This window comes from Anomalospiza imberbis, chromosome 15, assembly GCF_031753505.1.
Source record: "Anomalospiza imberbis isolate Cuckoo-Finch-1a 21T00152 chromosome 15, ASM3175350v1, whole genome shotgun sequence".
NCBI classification, from domain to species: domain Eukaryota; kingdom Metazoa; phylum Chordata; class Aves; order Passeriformes; family Viduidae; genus Anomalospiza; species Anomalospiza imberbis.
In genome coordinates this window covers 5,876,022-5,883,483 of record NC_089695.1, presented here as the reverse complement: position 1 = coordinate 5,883,483, position 7,462 = coordinate 5,876,022, and the positions used below count along the sequence as shown (strand labels likewise).

The 7,462-nt window shown below is 36.3% G+C and overlaps 1 protein-coding gene across 1 annotated transcript in view; it reads left to right on the top strand.

The window, feature by feature from the left end:
• Positions 1-6,436: 6,436 nt before the first annotated feature.
• TENM2 (teneurin transmembrane protein 2) overlaps positions 6,437-7,462 on the top strand; it is a 1,085,256-nt gene continuing 1,084,230 nt past the window's right edge. The window contains exon 1 of the mRNA XM_068205619.1: positions 6,437-6,552. The gene's annotated coding sequence lies outside the window, so the exon portion shown is untranslated. The remainder of the gene's footprint in view (positions 6,553-7,462) is intronic.

The following is a 7,462-nucleotide window of genomic DNA, read 5'->3' as shown; positions in this document are numbered from 1 at the left end:
CTGAAGGGAAAGCAGGTCTACAGCATCATAATGCTATGACTGGCCTGGGGGCAGCAGAGTTTATTTCAGCCAATTAAAATAACAATTACTGTTAGAGACACTAATAGGAACACTCTTTTGCCCATGAGTTCTACAACCCAGATGGTGTGATTAAAACACCTCCAAATTATTGCATTGTATTGATTGCCAGCCCTCTAGAAGATTTTTTACTGAAAGTATGGTATAAAATTATTTCCATTTACATGGTGGTTTTCACAGTTTCTTTCCCTAAAAGCAGTATGTTAATACAACCACTGCTGGAAGTTATATTATCTGATGAAAATAAGATAAAGTTGGCTGGACTCTTTGCATTATTATTTATATGTTATATAGAGATTTTTTATGTATATTTTCAGATTATGCACAAAACTGTCTTCACCCAGCTGAGTGTGGCTGCAGCTTAAACAGTGACTGTAATTAACAATACACTTGCTGAATATGATGGTTGAAGTTTTGCAAAATAATGTTTGGAACACCTTTATAATATTACTGTTTCATATTAGTGTGTACCTTGTCTGAGCTGTGGACTTAGTTATTTCACTGGGCCTGTTACAACTGCTTTTGTTTGTGGTGAAGTTCTGCAGGGGCTTGGTATGCTGAAGCCAGTTGGGGTAACTTCGAACCCTTGCATAAATTTTAGGAAAAAAAAAAGAAAAATATTCCTTAGAGTTTGATCTTATTAAGTCAGAAACAACTTCATTAAGAAAAGGGAAGATGTTTATTCTTCTTTGAGATCCATAGAGTCCAAAAACCAGTTTAAACTACTCTTGTATTGATCTTTATTATGATGGTTGCATCCAGTCCCTGTTTCATCCACGACTGCGGTGGAGTGCAGCAAAAAGAAATCTGAACATCTTGTCACTACTCTGCTAACTTCTCTGTCTTAGCAATTTCTCCTACGAAAAAGCATTGTCAGGATAGGTGATACCTGGCTGGCTTCTGTACCTACACGTTACTGTCCATGATGCTGGGGACATTTTAAGATCTAACTGCATTTAGTTTAGAAAGCTTTAGAAAATTTGTTAGTACAGGTCATCTTGGATTTCAAGCTTTTAATCAGTAATAAATATTGTTTTAACCCTGCTTTCTAAAAATTCACAGAATGTGATTTACTAATTCACTTATGTATGCCCTATTAAAATCATGTCTCATATATGAATGCTGTTTGTCATCCAGGCAGCCTTGTTCACAGGTGTTTTCTTCAGCTCTGCTGATGCTCTCTTAATGAATAATCAAGAAGTCTTGTAACACTGCATATCTCACAATGGCTTTGCATAGATATGATTGTAGTATTCTGTTAAGAAAAAAAGACAATGCTAAATGGCCTTGATGTATTTTTGTACCCTTTTATGTTATGCTAAGATAGCATTGGTGGCAGTCTTTTTAATCAATATCTATTTAGGTTACCTTAAATATAAAGGATTTGTATAAAGGATCCCCATCCCTTTCCTTGATACAGTTAAGGCAAGAAATAAAATGAACAATCACACTTGAAATTGTATGAGCAAAGAAATAAATTAATAGATGCTCTCAGGGTTCATATTATTTACATCTCTGCATTAGATGGACAGTAATTCCTGCCATGTGCAGCAATATGGTCTATGTGTAAAATAGAGAAGTAGTTATTCACATGGGCAGATACATTGTTCTTTTTTTCTCTGATAACGTGAAAAGGAAAAAAAAGAGCTCAGAATAGGATGGTATTTATTGCTTGTATGATTTTGACTTAGATCACAAGACAAAATGGTTCTCCTGTTCTCTGGTACAGATGTGCAACCTTGTGAATGTCAATAATCTTATCCATTCCAAAGCAAATATCCTTTTGTTAGTCTCCTCTTACTGGGTGTGTGAAATCTATGGCCTTCAATCTCATGTGTTCACATGGTTCCAATTTAGGGAGCAGTGCACAGAAACGTGGCCGCCAGTCTGCATGAGCATGGCCAGGTATTTGCAGGTGCTTTCAACCCGAGCAGCTGGGAATGCAGCAAAGCAGCAGCTTCCCTGTGAGCAGCTGGAAAGAGCAGCACCCCTGCCCGGAGGGAAAGGCAACCTCCTGGCTCCCTGCTTAGCACAGATCTCCTGCTCATTCTGCCATTCTCTGGTGTCCTGCTGCTGCACAAGAGCATTGCTGAGATTTCAGGTGATATTTGAAAGAGAAATGGAGAGACAGGAGACACTCTTTGGGAAATGGAGGTAGAAAATAAAGAGGAGGCCCAGGCATAATACTCTAATTAGCCTTGTCCTTCTTCGACCAAGCTGTTTTTACATCTGAGCCATCTGCTGAATAATTTGAATCACCTCCTTGCTACTGGACAGAGTTGAGAAAAAAAAAAAATCACATTTCTTAGGAATTTTCATGCCCATTGGTTTGACTCATTTGCAACTTACCCTTTCAGAGTGCCACTGAAGCTCACCAGCCAAGTCAGTTTAAGCTGAATTTTTACAGTGACTATGGATTTTTATTCAGTTCTTTGCATCATTAGCATTGCTGTGTTCTAAATGGTCTTCTGTGTAGATCAGTTTTGAATTTATATAATGAAAATTTCTGAATGGCCACGTTTGTCCTTCAACATTTCTCATAGTGAAAACCACAGGCATACAACTTATTTTTTGATCTAGAGCTTTGCTTTGATCAAAATTAATTTCTGGATTTCAAAATATCTGGAGTTCATGAGTACATGGTGCTACTCAATAAATGGCTGGAGAAGTTAAACACTTGTAGTATTAAAAGTGAATATTTTTAGATGGAATTTGTGACACCTAGGCTTGTAAAAATCATTTAATCTTTGATGGCTCCATCATGGAGATAAGAAGTGTCCATTTCTGTTTTCCACAAATGGTTAAAACTAAACTGCTTAAATACAGGACTGAGATACTTCAACACTCACCCTGGGGGTATCCATCATTTATATATTTAATATCTGGACCCAGAATATCTTCAGTGCTGTTGGTAGCAGCCCTTAATCCTTTCAGTAGATCTGGAGTTTCTTTTCTGCTCTGGCTCTTGGAGAAGCACAGTACCATTCTTTCGGATTGCAGTGACTTCAAATCATTGAAATTTTGGACCCAGGGATCTGAATTTTAATTTAAAGATAAGGGATTTCTCTCCCTTTTCACAATCCATATTGACTATCTAATGATGAATATGGACCATAGACTGTCAGGCTTCCCAAGTGAAGGTGTTGTAAACTGAAAAGATATTTTTTCACTCTGTCAGTTTCCCTCTTTCTTTCCCATTATATCTTCATAAATTTTCAGTGTATTGTGAAAGTTTCAAAAGAGGGTGGAGCTCCTACTCCTGCAAAAGTCTGGTAGCTAAAGGAATTGGCATGATAATTATGCTTCACTCCCCTATTTTTTCTGCTTTTGTTTCCCTTTTTTTCTTTTTTTTCTTTTTTTTTTTTTTTAATTTTAAATGTGGGAATTTATGGATTCCATGTCTTTGGCACTCATAAGTTTACTGTGTCAGCCTGGCAAGCTGGTGCCCTAGAAGTGTTGCTACAGCTGTAAATTCTTGCTTCAGATAAACTGCTAGCTTTTTCTTTTATCAACAATGAACAAAATCAGGAACAACCAAAAGAAAAAAAAAAGGTAAGAGTGTGTATGAAATACTTTGAGTATACAAATTTTGCAGAGGAGATGACCAAACCTTCAGCTTATCTCAGAGTTCAGTTATTTTCCACTCTTTTAATAAAAAAATAACTGTAAGCCCGAGAAAGGTGAATATGTTTATCATCTGATTTGACTACTTTTTTGTACACCCTTGTTTATGTTATTGTCAGGCACTGACATCCTTGAATTTCTACTTTTCTCTTGTATTCTATGGATCTATTTTCTGTGTGTCATAAAAGGCACACAAGCAGACATTTCCCCCTGTATTCTTCCTCACAAATACTTGAATTTGTTAACACTGGTAACATTCAGGAATGCTAATAACGTTGAGCTTCCTCCACCCCTGCAGCTACTGCTTACCTGATTTTATTTAAATGAAACTATTGCATTCATAGAAAGGAGACTTTACATTTCTGAGTAGGCTGTTATGTTGTATTTTTCTACTCAAACTCTAAAGATCTCTTTTGTCTGAGCTTTCTTTGAGGTAATCATGGATATTTTGCTGCATATTGTGCCCATAATTGACTGTGGGTTTGACTCACGTTGCTATCAAATGGAGACCAGTTTTAAGGCAGAAAATCTTTTTGTGACATCCATTCCTTAAGGATGCATTCCCCTGTCTTGAGGTGGAAAGGAGAATGATCCAGGATGTATTTTTGGTACTTAAGGCTGTGTGAAGCACCAATGCAAGAAAGAGTCCAGGGAAGTATTAGACAAAACTTTGATAATTAGCATATCTTCATTAAAATCACTATGCTTCATGTGCTTGTAGTAGGTCTGGAAATTTTCCATTTTCTATAATTTTTAATATTCTATAATTTTCCAGTGGTATGCCTTGGCTTTGGCAAGTATTCAGAAAAAAGAACAAATATTTTAATCTCTCTTTCCAAATCTGAAGTTGCATGGACAATGACAGAACAAGACTAAATTCTGGCACTGTCCACTCAAATATGCATGATCAAAGTTTACATATAATTCATGGCATTATCAGAAGTAGTCACATATTAGAGTTTAAATTAATTCAGAAATCAAAAAGCTTGGTGCCCAGATAATTTAAATGGACTTGTATAAAAGGTGCTGTACTTCTTAAATCCCTATATAAAGAAAATAAAGGAGTGTAAGCCAGACATCTGCATGATCAAGCTGGTTTCCAATTGCAAAATATTTTTTTCAGAAGCTGAGCTGAACATCTTTGATATTTTTTTAAATAAGATACTTGGGGTTTTCTGTAACATTTTCTGTTTAAGATAAATTAATCAAGGGGGTGGGATTCATTACTTTGAGGTTAGTCCATGCTTATTATAAATGTATCAGCAGCCTCAGGGAAAGCAACCAATCCATAGCAATTGAGTGTCTAGAGGCAGCAAGATGGGGAGATGATGTAATTAGTACTGCATAATGAGTCACATGATGGAAAAAAAATCCTTACATGACACTGTTTTGCCTGAGAGGCCAATGTGCTTGTGTATGCTTATTGTATTTTTCCATTTTTTTCTTTATTTCATGCTTATGTATCAGATCATTTGAATTAATTAATCTAATTATTGATACATGGTGTAATCACCACCCCAGGCCCTCTTTGAGTGGGCTTTTTGGGCTAATTGATAGACTAGTTTGTTTGGGCTTTACTGGAAAGTCATACCGGGTTTTGTTTGTTTATTTGTGGTCTTTGGGTTGAAGTTTAGTGGATGCTACATTTTAATAGCCTAGCATTTATTGCTATGATTTCCCCAGGAGACTGAGCTAACAACTTCATAGTTTGCAAGGTCAAGGTAGATTTTGGGGGAGGAGAAAAATCCATATAAAATTCCATGTATGGCTCATGTTCAAAAGAATTGACATTGTATCCACACATTGCACTGTGGAGCTTGGAATTCACCTGAATAAGATTTTTGACCATTTACTGGGTTGAATTCTATTGTACAGCAATAAAACCAATATTGTCAACAATGATTTGGGCACTATGAAGCAGCTATAAAATGTGACAGGGAGCTGATATTTTCCAGAGAAATACCTGTATTGTGGGTTAGATAGGTGGAGGGGAGTCCTGGGCCATTTGAGAGAAACCTTGTGCCTACTTTCTTTCTGGAGTAGCTTCAGTGTGTTTATAGCATTTGGTTTTGATAAAAGAGACTGAGTTATCTCCAGGCTTAGTTCATTCCTGTGGGTAGGGTCTCATGGTTGGGCACATGGGATTGTTGAATCCACATGTCCCTCCTTTGGACATTGCTAACGCAGCCAGCAGTGCAGTTTCCAAAGCTCCATGTGCATTGCAGAAGCTTCATTGAATAAATATTAGAAGATGATGTATGTTATAATATTGGAACTTATGTATTAGCATATAGGTATTTAAAATAAGCATTTGGGTATTCCCTCAGATCATTTTGCCACAGAAAACCTTTTAAAACTGTGTTCTAAAAAGACTATTTAACTTTGAAGAGCAGCCTGCAATGTTAGCACTAGATATTCCCAAAAAGACATTTCTTTATGGGTTTATTAATCTCAATATATTAGGAGTAAAATACAGGGCACCTATCACAGAACACCAGGTGTGCACTGTAATGAGTCTCAGGGATGCCACACATTTTAGCCACTAGATGAGATATTCATACACACTACTATCAGAAAGTACCAAATGCTTTTTCTTGCAACATGCTTTCTGTGACCCAGACTTCCTGATTGTTCAAAAATAGAACTCAAATTGAAAATTTAGACAATAAATCTAATGACTTTTTTTTTTCATTTTGGTGTTTCCTTGTCTTTTCATTTAGATGTAATCACTGCAATGGCAGACTGAGGGCAAATGAAATTAAACCAGTTGGGTGAATTAGCTCAGCAAGGAATGGTTCACAGGAGAGTCTTTATCTACTCTTTCTACAGACTGTGTGAGCATAATTGCAGGTAAGGGCACTGGCTACATTTTCTTCAATAGAACAATTATAATAGGAATTATAATTAAAGGTCTGATATTATACTCATGACTAGATATTTGGATCAAAATTGTACATGCCCTAGCTTGAAGCATGTTCTAAAAATGTATTTGATTAAATTTATATTTTATTGCATCCCTTCAGGGGTTTGATTATGCAGCCAAAATTACTCATAATTTTAAAATTATGCTTATAAAAACTGGCTATTTTTATTAAGTATTTCAGACTTTGAGTGCACTAGTTTTTATACTGAGGTATTGTTCAGAGGAAAGTTCATATATGCATATCTCTGCATATTACAGAACCATGCTCATAAAATTTTCCCAGAGTAATATATATGATGCACCATAGCATGAATTTGACATACTCAAGACCTTTAGAAAGGCCATGGCAGAATCAAGCACTTAATTACTGTCTGTGACAACAGCAATCTCATGTAAATGTCTCAGTGTTGTGTGCCACAGTGAGAATGAAGACATTTATTACTCTGCCCATAATGCTGTGCCAGATTTTGTGATAGCTAATAACAGAAAATCTTATTTGTCACTGCTGCAAATACTCTGGACTAATGCTTTTGCAAAATACCTTAACTCAGATCAGCTCTAGCTAAAACCAGGACAGAAGGCAAAAGTTACTCAGTGGCCCCTATAAAGGTGCATTTTATAATAGTTTAATCTAGAACCCAGTGTGCAGATTTTGGAGAGTGTTTTTCTTACAGAGGAGCGATACATATGAGGATTTAGCAGACAATATGGCCTTAAACAATTTTCTGCTACAACATATTGGTGAGGCCTTTGAACCTGAAAAAGAAAACACGACAATAAATAGCAGGTGACATTTTCAGTGTGAGCCATCATTTCCAACACACAAGGCTCTACTTC